Raw genomic sequence first — 17,595 nt, forward strand, 5'->3', positions numbered from 1 at the left:
GCATCTGTGCCAAATTCAAAAAATCAGATTCAAAATTAGGAAAACTGCTTGAGGAGCACAGTAGACTAGTTCAGTCTGTCAACTTCTATGCTTTGGGACTAGGGGATATGGATCTTTGTTGAGTAGAAATTTTAAATTATAATAATGAACACAACCATAGAACAGGATGGAAATCAGTTATTGCAAACTTTGCCCATATGACTTCCTAAATTATTTTTTCTTAAATATTCTATCACTTTCTTCTTGTCTTATACAACTCAATTCCCTCATGAAACTGTCAACTCAAGAAATACAGGACTTTTTGCCTTCTTTTCCGGTGTCATCAAATACTCTCTTTCTACCCTAGATAAAGGTGTATATCCCTCTGTTTCTAGCTGGACTTGACCAACCTGTTTCTCATTTACAACTGTCCCCCAACACATTTCTTGAAGAGTCCTTCTAGTGATGCTTACCCATGGCAGTTTTCAGGACCAGTGACTATCCATAATTTCTTCATGCTTCCTGTTGTCTCTGATGTATCTAGAGTCCTGTCATCCATTAACTTGGGGATTTCCATTTTCCCCTGGTTTTCTCTCTAACCTTTTGATGCGCTGTCTGTGTCTCATTCAGAGGCATCTTACCTTTCCTATTACTCCTGCTGATGGTGATCCTAAATTTGTAGTGCTTGGTCCGCCTTCTGTACATTTTCTCTAAATTGCTATCCAGTGAGGTAGATCTGAATTGTAAAGGATCCTTTAGAGGTCTACAGAACCACAGCAAGTTAGAAAATCTATAAAGCTCAAATGTCAGGAATCCCTTAGAAAATCCTGACTGTCCAACTCAATACAGCACTATGCACCTACAGCAAGCTTCTGAGTTTTTGCACTGTCACTGGATAAATACTGAGAATATCCAGCTCTCTCCGTTCTTTCCTCTTGCCTTCAGTTTTCCTCCTCTTCCCTACATATAAACTACACTGGGTAACAAAAAGCATTTCTGCTTCAGCTTGTCCACTGAGGACCCTCTTTGTGTGTTTTCAATATAGCACATAGCAGATTATGCTGTTTCCATGAAGGATAAAAGGTTTTATAAAGTACAATATAATTATATTTATAGAAAAAAATCACTCACATTATACATTTTTTGTCTTAAAATGAGGGAAAATATTGTAGGAAAAGAAATATTTGTTCCTCTGAATCCTTCATAACCCCTGTGGGACACTCAGAAATTTATTTGCAAATGGAAAACACACACATTGTCAAGTAATGCCAGACAAGTTTGCTTACAAAGACTTTGGAGCATTTTAAATGTACGTGTTTATAGCAAACATAGTGCTCTTCCAGTAGGGAATCTATCCAAGCATGCAACTGTCATTTACTCTTAAAGCCCACGAGATCTGAAATATGACAGCTCTAAAACTTGAGGCTTTTTTAAAAACAGGCCTGATAAAAGACTCTGTCTTTGAAGCTGGTGATGCCTGTGCAGCTGGAAGACCATGGCCAATTTTACCAGAGAAGGTCTGAAAGGCAGAGTGGGCCAAGGACCATTCCCCAGGGGGCATTTTGTATGTGCCCATCCTGTCTCCAAGGTCTGACAGAGTTTAATAGTATGGAATTGAAATATTTCTTCACCAAAAGGGTTATGAAACTTTGGAACAGGCTGCCCAGGGAAGTGGTTGAATCACCATCCCTGCAAGTATTTAAAAGGTGGGTAGACGTGGTGCTTAAGGACGTGGTTTTGTGGTGATTTTGGCAGTGTAACATTGATGGTTGGACTCGATGATCTTAAAGGTCCCTTCCAACCTAGATGATTCTATGATTCTAAGTGGCCAGACTCTGCCTGGTAGCCTCCGAGTCACTTAGTTTGCTGTCAGAGATGTAGTCAGCGCTCCTGCACTGATGGTCAGGGTGCTGCATGCACCGTTGGCTTCCTCAGGGCCATGAAATGGAGCTGGGAGATCTCACAGCCATCGGGGCAGGGCCTGGCCACCAGGGCCTGGTCCTTCCCACCCAGCAAGGAGCAGGGCAGCCGGGGGGCACCGGGCCAGGCCAGGACGGGACATGGTCCAGGGATCATAGCTGGACAGGCCAGGGCTGTGGGGATCTGGAGATCAGCCCTGCTGCAACATCGCTGGGGCAGGGGCTGCTGGCACCAGGGAGTTGACATGGAGTCCTGGGCTTTGGGCAGGACCAACCCAAAGGGGTGGGCAGGGACAGGCAGGCCTCTGGGTGCCCTCATGGTCATGACACTGAAGCCTTGCTCCCCTTTGCTCCTTTTCTTTTAACAACTCCTTTGTGAAATTGTGAGCTTTTTTAGCATAGGTGAGTGGTTGCTTTAAAAAATTAGTACATACCGTTAAATACCAAAACCAGAGCTAAGACAAATGCCCTCAGATTACAGCACCCAGCTCTTTTCCCCTTCTCCTGCCTGGTGGCAGTGTCCATCATCCTGCCCGTCCCACCTCCTCCCACAGCTACCGGCAGGGCTACGGGGGCAAACGGGTGCAGTATTAACAACGCAGAACAGACTTTTATCTTTTTCTGAACAGTCAGTCTGTGCTGTACAGACAGACTCAAACCCCAGAAAACTGCTTATCCCTGTAGGAAAGTATCATATTAGGTGAATGCTCTATTAGTTTTCCCTGCTACCTAGCATATCTGAAATTTGAACCTGAGGACACTCTGTACCTGTTTTCATAGCCCTGAGTGCCTCACAGGGAAGCATTTCATAAGCGTGAGCTCTATTCTTTTGAACTCTAAACATCTGCCGTAGACATCTGCTTTTAATCAAAGTGAAACCAATGGCCTCCTTCAGTGGACAATGTGGTACAGATAAAAAAGGCCGATGGTGTATTGACTGCAAAGCCCTCAGCTTTCCTATTCCCACCTCAGATCCTTTGCCAAAGAACCTTACTTGTCATTTCAGTTTTCCAGTAACAACCCAAATTTAATGGTAAAAATTTCAAGGAAAGTTCATATATAAATATATTCTTTGGGATTGATTTTCATCTTACTCTTTCTACAAGCAATGTGCACATGCTACTTTGAAAGAAAAAACTAAATTTTGCTCATGCAAGGTTCAAATATATTTTATCATCTCTGAAGGGTTTGGAGGCAATTATTTAGTGCGGTATGTACTGCGGGGAGTTAACCACATAATTCCTGTTAACGATGAAAAACGAGTGAGCAGTTCAAAGCACAGCGATTTAAAAACACTCTGAATGTCCCAAATATACATATACGTGGTGCTTCCAAAGGCCACATTACCTAGGGATATAAATCATTGTGTACACATGATTTATCTTTTTAAATTTCATTTCTGCACCTTTTGCAGTAAAACTAGGTTTCTTCCAACCCTATTTAGCATAAATTGCATAGGCTGTTTGCATCACACAGTAAGATATTTGAAAACTTCAGATTTAAGTCAGTGAAAATGAGAACACAGCCTGAATAATTGCAGAGCCCTTTTTACAGCATTGTCCATTGAATATGATAAACCAGTTTTTGTTCATCAGCAAAGAAATCATAGATAGTCTAGATTCAAAAAACATTCCCCGCAACCTTCGCATTGATATATGGAATGCCAGCTGCTCTCTGTAATTGTCTGTCTCAATAACATGGTTTCCAATTGTCAGATATATTTACAGTTTCTCGGGAGAAAATAAGTCCTCAGTGAAGAATTATTATATCAGGGAACGTAGGAATTTTCCAAAACATTTTTTTCATGGGTCAGACATTTTAACATTCCTAAAAACTCTGGCCTACCTAAAGTAACATACTTAGTCCTGTGCAAGAATCTAGTCAAGCATGCTTTAGTATTTAGATAAAGTTGAGCTTTCTTGTAGTCAGAACAGGCAGCAGGAGACCGGACAACCTGCCGAGCCTAGCAGTCTCTGCCTCTGCTAGTAAACAAAACTGCTGGATCTGATTCCTGTCCCACAGTCGATGGATTTCTGTTGCTGGCATGGCCCATGGCACACTCTGGCCAGCTAGCACCCTCCCAAGCGATGCCTGGGCACAACTGAGGGCTTAGCACAGTCCAGTGACCGTTCTCAACAGACAGCATGAATGTGGTTGTTCTGTAGGGTATCGAAGCTGATACTATACATGAGCCATACCAGCTGGCCTCAGTGCCAGAAAGGGGTCCCTAGGCTTTTTTTATTTACTAGTAGAAATATAGCCCTGGAGTCTATTCTGGGCTCTGCTGCTGAACTGCTGTCTAACCCCTCTGGGCCTCAGCTTCTCCCGCTTGGCATAAGGGTCAGGTTAGTGACAAATGCCTCCTGCTGTCAGATACAAAAAATGCTAAGAGCTCTAGTCAGAATTAGATCCACTTTATTCTATAAAACAGTCTGTCAAACTAATAAGTTATGTCAGCAATATGACCCCAAAGAAAGTTATAAAAATATTATCTTTATAGTGTAGGAAACCTGGATGATGATCAAATTATACTGAAGACAGACTGGGTAGTTTTCTGGGAGTTGTGTACCTAAGAGAGCCTAGTTTTTTAAAACCTAAATAATTACTTTCACATCCTCCTAATTCACAGCAGACCAAAAAAAAAAAAATAAGGTGAAGCAGGACATGATTGTTAAGCACCAGTGTTTCTCACTGTCACCAGCTGAGGCTGAAGACACTGCCTACCTGGCTGAAACACTGGTACATCCTTTGACTTTCTTTCAACTCAAGTTGCAATTGGTTGTACAGTATCACTGTGCACTGAGATGTGCTTCGTATCCCCTTTCTTGCCACACAGAAGGATATGCGGGATCAGAATTCATTGCAGATCAACATGTATGACAACTTCTAAACCTTCTCTGGGAATTTTTAGGGAGAGCACTAGTTGGTCCCAGCAAAAAGTGATGTGGAATGGATAATAAAAACGTTATATGTATTTCTTAGCATTAGAAGCCCTACCATTGTATCATAAACAATTCCCTGCTCTTTTAGTACTAGCATTTCTGAAAATATGACTGGCCTCATAGGCAGACCTAACTAATTTACTACATTATCAATTATTTCAAAATCTTTATCATGTTTGACGTCTCTGCAATGGAGAAACTCCGTGTTAGTGAAAGTTTCTGATGTTTTGCTTTTCTGAATTCAAATAGACTTTCCTTAGCTCAGTTCATGGCTTCCAAATTGTAGTTAGCTGGCATGTAGTTCATAAACAGAAAAAGAAAAAACAGAAAATAAAATGTATTCTGCTACATTGAAAATTTCTTATCATCTCTTGTTTGTCAGTGATTAGCTGGAAATATAGTTATTTCTGTTTCCTAGAAGGTGGTAAAGACCTTGCTATTATTGCTAAATAGTCAGTTTTATGCACTGAGGTCTGCCCATAAGACTTGGTTCTTTCAAAATTAGATGCTGAACTGGTGTCCAAAGCTGGATGAAATCAGTGGAAAAACTTCAATTACCGTTAATAAACTTTAGTCCATGAGGTCAAGCACTGACCTCACTGTTCCCTTTTACCATTGTTGGCAATTGAACCACGAGTTCACACTCAAGCACTGCTTGCTCCTGTGGGGTTACTGATGTCCTGCTAGAACCTGGTGGAGGCAGCTTTCTGTCAGCCAGGTCGATTCATCCCTGGTTACACTGAGATATGTTGCTAATGTAACCACAGCATATCTGTTAAATCTGGCTGCCAGGGATATGGTAGAATCCATTCTAGATTAACAAACTAGGCAGTTTTGGTAGTTTTATGGAAGCCATGGGTTTCTCCCACTACTCCAGTATTATTTTTAGATACTTGCCCTTCTGTTTTTACATTAATCTTTTATCTGATCGTTTGACTGTTACCTTGTTTTGACTCTTCTGTCCCCTCCACAGTTGAGTTGTGAAGGCCAGCTGGAGATGTAGCGCCAGTCCGACTGTGGCTGAGGGTTTGATCAGCTATTACTTGCAAATGAGTCAGCAATGTTGGCTGTGGACCAATGGGCAAAAGCACTTTGTTTTCTTTTTTTCCCTCTCTCTTGTTGCTACACACAGAAAGAAAAAAAGTAAAGTTGATTCAGTCGCTCTGGTTTGAAAATCTGACAATGACAAGAGATAATACAGATTGCCTTTTATGTTGTACTCAGTCCTGGAGAGTGATTGCCATTATGGAAAAGTCCTATAAAGGGCTAATGAAACCAGTAGCTATAGATCATTATTTTATACCCTGTCTGTTTTCAGAATGACTTCTGCAGAAATCCATTTCAATTCTGTAGATTCTTATTGCTTTACCCTCTTAAAATTCCGTCCCTATTGCATTTCCATAATAAGGTTCTAATCTTTTGAAGATCAATTCAAATGTTCTGTAGATTTTTTTTCTTATATCTATCATACAGATCGGTTCACTGCAAAGAAATCAGTCCAAAATATGAACCTGCAATTTCAGATGACAATGGAAACTGATAAGTGAAGTTTATATTTTCCAGTTCATTTTGTAAGTACCGACTTTGAATTCATTCAGTATCTTTATTACCTCTATTACTGCAACAATTTGATGCTTGACTATATATATATTTAAAGTTATGCTAAGAAAATGAACCATAGGAAAAAGGAGAATTATTTAGAAGAGTTTCCCAGAGGCTGTTCACACTTGTTTGAGCTTCTAGAGTTCTTTTGTCATTTCTACAGCTGCCGAAAAAAAAAAAAAAGAAGGAGCACAGAGATGTGAAATGCCACCTTCCTTCCATATCCCTACTCTTATCTCAAGGCTTTGGGGAAGGGGGGGTCTCACACAGAGATAATAATTTTGTTTTAGGTTAATTATCAAAGACCATACTATTTCGAAACAACAATAACTCAAAGGATAATTATTGGACCTTATTCTGATCTCACTTATCTATGCGTACATCCAGAACAATTCTCTTAAAGTCAATGGAGTTGCAGTGATGAAAATTATTGTTAGATAATTTGGCTTCTGCTGGGGAAGACTTCTAAAAACTAAAGTCTTGACTCTAAAAACTCAAACTTTTACTTTAAAAGAAAGCAGAAAGACATTATTTCTCCTCAGTTTATAAAACCTGAATGAGATTCCCTCATTTTCTCCCTGCTGCACAATATAGAAAGTGCCACAAATAAACTAGCTTTGTAATCCAGCGGCACTGTGATATTAACATTTTAAGCAGAAGACAGGCTAGATATAATTTCCCATTAGAGGATTGCACATGAAGGCAGATGTGTCCTTCTTTTCCATTTATAATTTTTATTAGGCTTTGCAGAAAAACCAAGTACAAATGTGTTAAACAATAACGATAATAGCATAGCAGAGTAAATGCTTTCTTGGCAACAGCCTTGCAGTTACATGCTTGTTGTTTATATGTTCAGCATCTTGTGTTGCATCACACTGGCATCCTATCACAATCAACCAATTTGCAACAGGCTTTTCTGCCATCTGTCCAATAGCAATAAACTCTGAAGTGCGCAACAGAACCATTGTCACACACTGATCCCCTCCTCTTTTTCCATCATTGTACTTCTAACCCCACTTCAGAGGGCATAAAATAATCCCAAGGAAGTGCTCAATATCTTATCACTTTCCAAACTACTCTATAGCCTCTTGATTGTTAACCCTGTTTGGAGGTTAACAGACTGTATTTTGGGGACTGGAGATACTTTCCACTTTAATAGATAGGATGTTAGATGTTGATATCCATCTTCCTTTTGATTTTCCCTGTTGTTTGTGCTGAACTTAGATGATTTTCTTTCTGTCCTTTTAAAATTAGGAGTGGATAAAAATAACAAGCAAAGTTGCATGGGACAAGGTCAGGGAAGCTCGCTCTCTTTAGATGAAATATTTCACTTCCTTTGGATAAAGGCTGTGCAATTTTTTTTTTATGAGCTGCCAGTGATCAGGCAAAACAGATGTACTCGTAGTATTTGTGTGTTTGAAAGAAAGAAGGCAGAGCTGGCCAAATGATGGCACCGTGCTGAAGATTCTTGTCATGGCCAAGCACTTTTCATATTCCCTCCTCACACCAGGAAAAAAAACCCCACTTTTCTCTTGGTTATTATTGTAATAAAATCTACCTGAAAAAGTGGGAGGTGTTTCCAGGGCATTTTCAGAAAATTGGTTACTTGAAATAGTTTGCAGTAAGAATGACAAACTAGAATAGACGATCTAAAATGTTTTGAGCTGGAGCTGGAAATTCAAAGCTTTCAACTTTAGGGTTCTACTTCATATCTAATTTTCATGCCTGCCTATCCCAATGTGGTTGAGGGGGGATGGAGCAAACAAAATAAATGAATAAAACTGTTTTATTTACATCCCTAATGTTTTCACAGAGAACAGATTACATTTTCTTTAATTTGACACAAGCAGGTGCAAGATGCATTAGGACAAGGCAGTTAAGAGATAGATTACAGATGTTACTTTTGCCCCTCAGTAATATTTTACACAGAGTTGGAGAAATTAAGTCAATTAACTTAAATGAGGAATTAACCTTTTTTATTTCTGCTTTTAATTTATTATTCTCCACATTTGATTTGTATAACTCTTCATCTGAGTGCCAATTGTCTATGGGCAGAGGACAGCAAAATTTTGGTAAAGCACTCAGCTCTTATTGTAATGCTTTAGAATGCAAGCACCATGATTTTTGAACAGAGTGAAGCAGATCTGATACAGAGAAGGAATGTGAAGTTGCAGGGCTGCCCTTCCGATTTGTGATTAAGAGCAAGGCATGCAATAAGAACAGCTACAGACCCTTTTATTCTCTGTGTAAATCCATATCAGTCAGTACTAGCAACTATATGAAGCTTAAAATTTAATTTTTCAGCCATTCCACAGTCACAGTTAATGTGAAATAATTATTTCCCCAAACTACAAAATATTTTTGCTGGTCTCTCACTATGTAGGTGTTGGGGTTTTTTTAAGTTATTTTATTTTCTAATGGAGAAAGAACTCAAAGAAATTTCAATATAGTGAGATGGAAATATCTTTTTTAGAACACGTGTATAAACATGCTTCATACGTTCACACTATGTAAATAAATGAACATCTCTACTACTGTTTACAGAAAACAGAAACTGTCCAGTTACAACTAAAAGGAGTAAGTCTCATTAATTTTAAGTAATAAAAATACTTTTTTTTTTCTGAAGTCATTCCTGTTCCAGTAATATGGTTTGTCATTAACTTATGCAGAAAAATTGGTTCTTAAATAGTTGTTAAAAAAATAACTATCTCATTAACATTGTTTTTAAAATTGAAAAACATTGCTCTTTTCTAAACCATGGACCCTATGGATCTTTGGGGAAAAAAGTCCATGTTTTTAAGCTGCAGTGATTCAGAATTATGGCAACTGCAGTCTTCCTTCAGAAGAACTGGTTTCTGAGTCAACACTTGTGGGAATATATTGTTTCAAAGTACTTCATGGGACATAATTTTCAAAAGGATGTATGAAAACCACACACTTCCGATTAACGTTAATGGGGAGTTGTGTGGCTAAACACAGCTTTGAACACACTGGTTAGAAGTTTATATCTTAGTGGGCTGCACATGGTTCCCCGGCTCTAAGCAGATGGTGTTTTTATAGATTGCAGAAGAGCCCTGCTGTGGATCAGCAGAAATCATGGTGAATGTTTCTCTCTACTATATACTTCGTAGGTAACTGCATTAGGAGAGAGAGACCTTTTCTCTAATGACTATCATATTTCATAGGTTTAGTTATTAATTATACAGTATAGCTATCTATTATAACACAAGAAACTTCCTTATGCAAAATCAAAATAGTTCCTTGCTTGCTCACAGTAACTCTATCATGGACCGCCAAGTAGCCTAAATTGCTATTCTGTGGCATTCTTATCAGACCTGCAAACCACTGTGGAAAGTGCGCTGTTAGCTTTATTCACTAATTCCATTCTCAGTGAAAGATTTTACTGTTTGTTTGTGCCCCAGGTAATACATGATGATACAGCATTACATAATTACAGTACGCATCACTTGAAACTGGGCATGGAATAATGGGAAGCCATGCAATGCCGAGTGGAAAAAGCCTAATGGCAATATGATAAGAAAAATTATTCTTGAATAAGCGTATACAATGAATTGACATTCACATTTGCTAGCCGTGAGCTGGAAGCTGTTATAACTAAGCCTTAAACTTCCTCAACTATATCAAGTAATATGGTATATTAGATTTAATAACATTAATTATCTATTCTTGCCTGCTAGATATCTAAACAAACAATCTTTTTGAAATATGAATTGATGTAATATTTGTACTTCAGAAAGGCAACTCATCTCCTGGTTAGGAGACCATTGGCATGATTAGGGTAACAATCAGCACTAGAAGGATTCCATGGGGCTTTTCAACAAAAAAAACAAGCAACAGATCTCCTTTCTCCTCATATCTCTGCAGGTGTTCAAAGAATCTTACTTATTTTATTCCAGATATTAGTCTTGCCAACTAATTGTTTTTATAACAATAGCTTGTGCAGAGCGTGGGAAACTGGGCTTTTATGTTTTCACTGCCTGTGTCCTGATTCAGAATTCAGCATAGAGATCCAAGGTATGTAACAACACTCTGGTATCACAACGACTAAACTACAAGCTCAGTAATACATGACAGTGCATAACACAGAGCTGAATGTAATGCCTCATATTTTTACCTCTGCTATGCACAGAGACAACAGTAGTGTAGCTTTACAAGAAGAAAAGAAGTTTAAGGAATACAGTTTTCTGCTCTGGCCATCTTTGCTTACTGGTCCATGTGGGTAAAGTTGGTTGTCATTTTAAATTGCTCGTAAACTCTCCAAAAGTAACAGACCTGCATGCAGTTTACTTCCAACTCCATAACTAGTTTAGCTTTTCTAATTTTCTGGAATGACAGAAAAGATGGATAGAACAGCTTCACCAGTCTGGTGTTTTTCTCTGTTGGAAATCAATGAGAGTCTTTGCATTAGAATAAGTGACTTCTGATTCACCTCAGTCTCCAAAGATGGCATTTTTACAAGTCATCCCAAGAAAACTAAATTATGACTCTGGATTATAACAGGAGGATTTAAAGTTTGGCTTTGTAGTGGAATCGTAGCTCGTATCTAGCAATTTATCTCATCATAAAAAACGTCACTTATATTTGTAAAACGTTTGTATTAGTTACTTCTGGAAAAGCACAGTTTCCACCTACTGAGTAGTACCGGTCTTATGATTTTATGCATTATATCAAATTGGAAAATTGTCATTGTTTTACAAACCTTTTGTTCTTCTAAAATTGTAATCTTTCATTTTTAGCATCAACAGAAGCTATCACAGCTGAAATATGCTTTTCAGAATGTTCTCTATTTTATAGGTCAGAAAATGCTATTGGAAATGTAGTTTTATCAAAACTCAAAAACTGATCCCATATTTTGCTCAGAAATATTGCTAAAAACAGGTAAGTAATAAGAATGCCTTTTTTTTGTTTGCTGGCGTTTTTTATCATGCAGCTTCTCTAGAAATCTGATCGCTTGAAAGATCACTGTGAAACGGAACCCTCTGTTTTTAAAAAGCACAGACTACAACACTGCAAAATAAAATGTTTAATTTACTAGATAAAATCTTCATCTACATTTTTAATTCTTAGATCTTGCCTGATTTACATGAAAAACAATAACCAATGGTAAGTTTGTCCTTTTAAATTTTTGCAAAGTAGAGAGCTTAAAATATCTTATTAGGCTTAAACTGATATTTCTACTCATAGTCCAAAGAAGAATAGACTTGAATACACAAAGAAAAAAAAATCAGAAATCAGTTCAAGCTTTTTTCCATATTCATTCAATTACAGTTTATTGTAGGTGTCACTAGCAGGCAAAGATAAGTGAGCTGGTACGAAAAATTTCTTAGCCGTTAGTATATTTATGCTCATGACATTCTTTTAAAATAATGCTGAGTTAATATTTATTAAGGTAGTTAATGATACAGATCAACATAATATCTTTTTTTTTTTCTGAAGGCCACAAAAGACTGAAAAATCAGACAATATGATCCTAATAGAACAAGATACTCAGTTACAGTCTTATTTAGTAATTTGTTCAGTTCACTTTATATTGATAAATCTCTTAAAATAAGGGAGTGCATATTTTTGAAACTCTTTCTTGATAAATGTACCTTGTACCTCTTTGATTCGTATTAGCTAGCTTCCCAAATTAATTTTTAGCTTTGGCACCTGAGAGTTAATGGGTTTCTTTGTGGTAGAGAGTATTTCTGATTGATAAACACTGAAAAAATGGAAAAGAAAATACTACTATCAAATTCTGAATATGAAGTAGCAAGTAGTGGTCTAGAGGCTGGAGAGGTGTAGCCAATTATGTTGATTAAAACACCTCTAACAAAACCAGTTTTACTGATGTACACAGATCCTTGCTCCTTTGGAAGCATCTGTCTTTCAGAAGAAAAGCATAGCAGGTTAAAACTCCCAATTAATTCTCTTCCTTATATTTATGTTATAAGCTCTCCTACAACTCTGATAGAACTTTCCTAATTATTTCCCACAGTTATCCCATTGTTCCTTATTCAGCCAAACATCTTTCTTTTATTGTTTGTTAATGGGGCATTTCCTGCAAGCACATTATAAAAGATCAGACAAAATTATGTATCCTGCACAGAATACTCATCTGATTTGTTAGACTGAGCATGAATAAAGTTCAGTGCAAACAAAGATTTTAAAATTGAAATAGCTAAGATGCCATTGGGAAACAATCAGCCATCAGTGGAAAAATTTTAAGTACCAAAATGTATCTATTCATCTTGCAACACACAGTCAACATGCAGTTGGAGCAGTGTGGAATATTTTCTTTCTGATCTTTAAAATCAGATCAGACAGTTCAATGGTTGAATGGCTTGTTCTCTGACTGGACAACAAAAAATTAGATTATTCACTGTGGAAAGGGGGCTTCTTTCTTCAATTCACCCTGAAAACTCGTTGATGCAAAAACGTATTTCCCATGTGGGAGCAATTTACAGGTAAATTATGCAGAACAGATAAACTATACTCTACTCTCAGTCACTTACTTTGTTATTTATTGTTCTAGGTGGATGAAAGCTGAACAAAAACAATTGTTTGGAAGGATAGTAAATCTGCTTCTTAGTATGGCACTGTCAATAGCTGTTTTTATGATGTCCATAACATTTAGAGGTGAATATCAACTTTAATTATTACATTTAGACCACCACTTTAATCCATAAGAAGGAATAACTTCTAACAGTGGAAGAAACTGACAATTATTTAAGACCCAAACTCCACCTGATCAGTACACTGGGCAGTATGCTTTGTAGTCATTCTCAAAAGTAAATTATATAGAGTTACTCTATAAATATGACATCTATAAAAATCATTTCAACAATTGGTGCCGACTTAGGGTTTTACCTGGAAATGGTGTAACACAGTGGCTTAAAAAAACTCTTAGGACAGAAGACATTTCATTACTGGTTTTACAAAAAGTTTCAATAAAAATATTGTGGCTTTCTGTTTAAACATCTCATGCAGAGCAGTGAAACCAAAGATAACAACGTTGAGTTCCTGGTGAGAGGCAGGAAGTGAAAAATCAGCACTAAATAGAATTGGGAGAAAACTGGTTTTATTTTCCAGCCAGACCCAAAATGTAAACAAATAGTTTGAATAGTGAAAAATGTATTGGATAGTAGAACAAATCGATACTTTTCTGTACTGATTAACACAATGATCTGTTAACATACCCTTTTTTCTAGTGTTTCTTTTTACAACCATTAACATTTCAGGGTTAAAAAATCCCTTTTTCAAATGTCACATTTGAATTGTGGAAAGTGATAGAACTGATGCAGTCCCATAGAGATTTTGCCTCCTGATCTTTAGAACAGTAATTTTATTGTTTAAGCAAACCTTAAAGTTAAGCCTTGGCATTAGAGAGCAGTACAGATCTATCCCATCCCAGAGAGCTGGTGCCTGGAAGTACACATTCCTTGCTAACTAGTTGGAAGTTATGTGAAATTAGTCACCTTCACTAAAGAAGGTTCTCGAAACAAAGCACCCTATTTTTTCAAATGCCCGTGCCATAGTGTTTAGAAAAGAATAAGATCTCAGGGGTTCTTCATGACTCAACAGTGAAAAGACAAATTGGCACAGAAAACTTGTCCTCCTTCCTAACAAATGCTTTATTTCCAGTTTCTGTAGAACATAAACTTACTTTCAGTGGATTTTAGTGGAAGTTTAATCAGTGAGTATGGCAGTTCTGACAGAATGTTTCTTGACAGGAAATGCCAGTTAATAGGGCCTGGGTTTGTTAGTGTTCAGGATGCTCATCATTAGATTTAGACATGTCTTCTAATCTAACCTGTTTGTCCTTAAATCTTCCTACCCTGTGCTCAAGTGAGTTGGGTTTTGGAGCCTGTCCCTGATGCAGTTGATTTTTATACAGTGAAACAGCTTTATTAGAAGGGAGGGGAAGAGTTACACTGTGGTATAACCAGGTGCTTATCATCCTGCTTCAGCCATCAGGGAGGCAGAGAATGGCCCAATGCCTCTTTGAAACAGGCCAAGCAGAAGACATGCTTTTTGCTTTTGAGGTGAGTGCTTTCAAGAGCACTTAGTGCTCTCCCACCAGACTGATAAACAGGCAAACTCTTACTACACCAATCTTCCCCTTCCTACCTTCTCCCAAACAACATCATTTAATATGCTTATGTATTATCAGCTTTTATTTTTATTTCATTCTGAAGCTATGCAGCATTGCTCCAGAACAACAAAGCTCTCCTGAATTAGGAGTGCCAGGGTCTACGATGTATTGTCATGTCTCCTAGTTGTTATCTCTACAAAAGAGCTGTGCTGTGAAATCAGCACCTTGTTCAGGCACTAAAACTGGTAAGTTCCTCTCTGCCCCACAGGGCTACTTTGCACTCTCCGTACTATCTTAATCTATTTAACTCAGACAATCTTGATTCCATCTCAGCAGATGCTGGGTCATCTCTTGGCTCTGCTCAAACTTCTGAGGTTTTCTTCAGTACTTCAGTACTTCATTTTCTTCAGTTACTTCCTATGTGACTAAATTTTGATTCTAAAAATGAAGCCAATAAATAATTCTTTATATATCCAAGTTTTTGGTGCATTTCACTAGGTACAGGCAATGAGAGGCAAACACTGAGCTCATCTGTACTGTTTATTCCAAATAGAAAAATCAAGCAGAAGGTACTGGAATGCTCTTCTTGTTAGTATCTTCTCCCGCAAGAAAATGGGTGGACAGCAGATTGGTCTTGATGCTAGTGAATTCAAGAAGACAGGAACAATCTACACTAATAGGTTTTAGCATGCCCAGGAATGCTTCCCTACATTAAAATGCTATCATTCATGCACATGAAATGCTAAATTCTTCTGGGACACAAATCTGTCCTCCTTCTGGTAGCATTTTCCCTGTACAACTTCCTTTGTTTGAAGTCAGAACACACCAGGGACTGTCCCCAGTTGGAAATTTGCACAACGTCATCTTGTTTTGGAAGATAAGACAGTCTCCACTAGCAGAAATACAAGTGATTCCATGCCTGTTGGCCCCACTGCTGTGCAACACTCTTTATTAGTCTTTATTAGAACACATGTAGTTATATTTACTGACAACACAGGTGACAGTGCTTTAAATATGCATGTTAAGTCATTTGTGGGTTATTTATGGAATTTTGCTACCACCCTTACATTCCTAGTGAATACAGAAGAGGTATAATCTGTGGTGTTTTAGTAACCCTTTGGATCGCAAAAAAAAAAAGCATATTCTGGTTATCAAAATAAAACAGTGTTGGATACATTGGAAATTATGGATATTTTTTTCCTTGACCAAAGACAGAACAAACGAACCTTTTCCCATTAATCTTCAGTCTTTTACATGTTTAAACAAGTCAACTTGAAACCTTTAAGTACAAAATATTGACATTTACATACCATCTTACAAGGTAAAAAGCCTAATTATCAAGGGACAATTAATTCTAAAGTGAAGCTCCCTCCAACTACATCAATATGAACTGAGATATAGGAATGGAGAATAGAAAGGAATAAGTCCAAGACTTAAAACCTCCCAGTAAATCTTGCTACCCACCTAGAATAAGTTCTGAGCAAAGAGCAATGCACATTGCTCCGTCTACTCTCATAAAAACACAGAATCATAGATAATTTTCACTGGAAGGGACCTGTGAGATAATCTGATTGAATCCCTCAATGAAAGCAGAGGCAGTTTAGATGAGGTTGCTCAGGGCCTTGTCCAGTCAGCTTTTGAATATTTCTAATGATGGAGATTCCGGAACCTCACTGTGCAACGGTTCAAATAAATATTTGACCACACTCACAGAGATTGTTTTTTCTTCTCAGTATCTTGTAAGGTCACCTAGACCAGGTTTCTCAGACCATGTTCAGTCAGGGTTTGAATACTTCCAAGGATAGAGATTCCATAACCTTTCTTGGCAACTTGTTCTAGTGTTTGATCATCTGTACAGTAAAGAAGATTTTTCTCATGTTTAAATGGAATTTCTTGTATTTAAACTTGTGCCAACTGCCTCTTTACCTTTCACTGGGCACTACTGAGTGCCCATCTCTCCATCCTCTTAACTGCCCCACATCAGATGCTCCATCAGAGTCTTCTCTTCTCCAGTCTAAAAAATCCCATCTCTCCCAATGTCTCTTCATATATCAGTGCTCCATCCAGTCCCTTAAACATCTTTAAAGCCCTTCTCTAGACTCTTTCCAGTAAGCCCATGTCACTTTTGTAGTGGGGAGCCCAGAACTGGACCCAGAAATCCAGGTTTTTTTACCAGTGCTTAGTAGAGGGGAAGAATCACTTTCTTTTACTTACTGGTGGTGCTCTTCCTAATGAAGCCCAAGATGCTGCATTTGGCTGCCTTTGCCACAAGGGCGCATTGCTGGCTCATGGTCAACTTGCTGCCCACTAAGACCCTCAGGGCATTTTCTGCAAAGCTGCTTTCCAGTCTGTCTGCCCCAGTCTGTACTGTCATATGAGGTTATTCCTCCTCAGCTGCAGGACTTTGCTCTTCCCTTTGTTGAATTTCATGAGATTTCTGTCAACCCATTTCTCTGCTTGAGGTTTCTCTGAAGACCTGCCCTGCTGTGCATTGACCATTTACACCAATTTGATATAATCCCTGAATTTTCTGAGGGTGCATATCAAGTAATCTGCAAATACTATAAGCAACCACTCCCTTTCTTAGAAGTCAGTAGTCTGATATTGTCTTTAGCTACCAAGGGCCACAGGCAACACAAGTGGGTCATAAAGAAGTATATATAGGTGGCTCTTAACCACTTTTGTCACTTCCTATTTAACGCTAAATGTTCCTCAAGAGATTAGCATTGGAGATTTTGGCCCTGCACATGCCAATAATGTTCCAGTGCTGACAGGCAGAGATTAAGAACTCAGTACCCAAGCTTGATCAGTATCTACAAACTGTGTGCTCCTCTGTCACGTCCCTTGTAGGACTTGATGCAACATCGTCTTCCGGAGAAGGCTCCCTACAAATACTATTGCTACTATCATTTTACAAGAGCATGTCAGAAGAAGATGATGGTGTTACCTGCCTTGCCTATGTAATAATCCCATGAAAAGGCCAGTAACCTCTCAGAAGAGGGTCATAGAATCATAGAATGAATTGGGTTGGCAGGAACGTTAAAGATCATCGAATTCC

Source organism: Numenius arquata, chromosome 7 (assembly GCF_964106895.1).
Source record: "Numenius arquata chromosome 7, bNumArq3.hap1.1, whole genome shotgun sequence".
Classification (NCBI taxonomy): domain Eukaryota; kingdom Metazoa; phylum Chordata; class Aves; order Charadriiformes; family Scolopacidae; genus Numenius; species Numenius arquata.